Here is a 2,982-nt window from a genome sequence, read left to right as displayed (position 1 = left end):
CGACCGCTGGGCTTAATGGCACTTCCCTATGGGACTCCTGATCGCAGCCAGATTGTGATGACTCAGTGACATTCTTGCCTGGAGATGCAGCTGGGATTCTTAGCCCCTGCGCCACTCAGGAGCAGTGGTAGATAGAAACCCTCCTCAATAGAAACCCCTTGAACATCAATAAAGACTCCCAAACAGATAGTCAATTCATGGCAAAAAAGTTTGCTTTCAGTGCCATGGAAACCTTTTTTTTTAAAGAAATCTCTCAAACCACTTTCATTTAATGTTGCTCATCACCACACCTCTCCACTTTAGCTTCTTTATGCTTCTGAACTAATTTCACAGAACACAAAGCTATGCTCTAATTAAGCTGAAGTTAGGAACAATTCAGTCAGTGTCATGTCTTATAGATACTGAAGTGCAATTAAATCAGTGGCAAATCCAGAGGAAAATGCAATGGAATCAAGTTCTACTTTACTATAATGTTTGAAGTGAAGGCTTAAATTGAGTGGCTATTATTTTCAGCCAGTCTTTCTCTAATGAGCTCATAAACGGGTATTTTGAAATTATACTTAGGGCCCACATGTTGGCCCAAGTTATTCTGGTTCCAGTGAAGACCAGCTAATAACATGTTATTAATCACTTTCTTTATATTTCAGCCTCTCTCTTGGTTTCAGTTCCAAGCCTCTGTGGTGAGTTTGACCCTAGCGGTGAGAGATGCACAGATCTTATCAAAAGCTACAAGATAAGATTTGGTTTTAAACTGGTTCTGGTTGTAGAGACTTCAGACTTTTTTAATGATGTCAAAAAGACGTAATTGGAAAAGGTTTCATATCTTAGTTGTTATCTTTCAGCTAAACCAGCTAAAGCCCATACTTTATCTGGTTGCAAAAAGGATTGGCTTTTACAACTTATCATGTTTCCCACAAAATTAAATGAATTTCCCCGCGGGGAATTAAGTATCAATAAACTTTCAGACTATAAAAACATATTTTCAATCACCAACATTCCAATTGCGTACTGAGCTCATCCTCTCTATACCGTTACTGTAATTTAAGGGCAATCATATATCTCAATTGGATACCAATGGTGCTTCATTTCAATCATAGAATGATGACTCGGGTCTAGAACCATTGCTATTAAAATAACAGGGATTGTCTATAAGAGCTGTCCAAGTTTCCCAAAAAATACTTCTGTTAGCCGCATGGATGTGAGTAGCTCTTGATATGAAAAAAATGCATTTATCTAGCAGAGCCATCTCGCTAGCCTGCTAAAATATTCTGACTACTAGCTATTAGCGTACGTTAATTGGCTTCATCCAGAAGATGTGTAAGAATGTCCCACAGAAAAGGATCTGAAATCGAGAGTAGATTTAACCTGAATAGCCAGATGTTTTTCAAAATCTATTTTGAGTGTTCAACCACTTTTGGACTCCAGGCTTCGCTTCATTTCACATTTTGGACATTCAGCTTCTCGCTTCTTTCACAAAAAAGTTGGACGGTTATTTTGATTGATCTACAACAAAAAATTGAAAAGGTTGGGAGAAATTCTGAAAAATGCTAAAAAAGTTCAAAAGTTCCCCAAAAATAATGAGAACTCAAGCTACCCGTGTATTCACGTTTTTTTAGGAAGGACCCAGAATGCCAGAGAGTATGTCGAAGTAACAAAAGTTTATTACTAGAACAGGGGCAGGCAAACGACAAGTCAAGGGCAGGCAGAGTCAGTAATCCAGATCAGAGTCCAAAAGGTTACAGAACGGTATCGCAGGTCTCAGGGTCAGGCAGGCAGAGGTCAATAATCCATGCTGGAAGTAATAAAGTTACAGAATGGCAGGCAGGACCTCAGGGCAGGCCCAGAATGGTAAAAACCGGGAAAACAGGAACTAGAAAAAACTCAGAAAACAGGACGTAACAAAAACAGACAAGGTGAGGGGAAATGCTGGTTAGATTGATGAACCAAAACGAACTGGCAACAGACAAACGGAGAACACAGATATAATTACACTAGGGATAAATGGGGAAGAATGGGCGGACACCTTGGCAGGCAGTGTCGGATTTTAGAGCATAGGGCGACATTTGGGGCAGCCACCCAGGGCGGCATTTTGCCGGGTGGCTGGCATGGTGACCGCCCAAAAAAGAATAAAATAAATAATAATACAAAATTAAAGAAAAACTATTCCGAATGTGAATTTGAGCGATTTGCACCTCAAGATAATCATATCATGTCACCGTGCGACTGTGGGGGTCAAATAACATTGTCGGAGTGGGCGCCCTGATTCTAGTTTGTGGCTGTTTGTCTTGTCCCGTCCTGTCCATGTATATATCTTTCTTCGTATATACATCATATATTTTTTATATATATATTTATCTCAATTTCCATCTACGAGACTGACATGGAAACCGCCTCACCAATCGTGGTACGGATCTGCTATTTTTCTTTTAACTTGAACACCCGGAACCCTCATTTCAGCAGCTAGCCAACTTAATTAGCTTCTAGCTAGTAGTCCAATTTAGCCACTGCTAGCGAGCTCATCGCCGTTAGCTCGGAAACATCAGCCAGCCTCAGCCCGCTCATTTCCAGTCTGCACAATCGCAATAACAAACAGAGCATTATCGGACTGCTTTTTCTCTTACCATCACTCCGGTTCTACGCCCAAGTACCTAACCTCACAGATCACGCAGCAGCAGGCACCGAGGGCTACCCGGCAACGTCTCTTTGTCACGAAGCAAGCACCAGTTTAGGCCTGGAGCTAGCCTCACAGGCCCATCCCCCGCAAGCTGGGAGTCGTCCATCAGCCAATCTTGGCTACATACATATTTAGCCAATTGTGTCCCGCCCATCCATCGACGAATGGATCTCCGTATAACCGTCCGAGGGGCAACAGCTCTTCCGTTTGGCCAATGCCCCCGGAGGCCCTTGCTAGCCTGGCTATCCCAGCCCGCTAGCGAACCCGGACCGCAGCCACCTAGTACCACGACCCTATAGCAACCGGCA

Source organism: Salvelinus sp. IW2-2015, linkage group LG18 (assembly GCF_002910315.2).
Source record: "Salvelinus sp. IW2-2015 linkage group LG18, ASM291031v2, whole genome shotgun sequence".
In the NCBI taxonomy this organism is placed as follows: domain Eukaryota; kingdom Metazoa; phylum Chordata; class Actinopteri; order Salmoniformes; family Salmonidae; genus Salvelinus; species Salvelinus sp. IW2-2015.
This window is presented reverse-complemented; position numbering follows the sequence as displayed.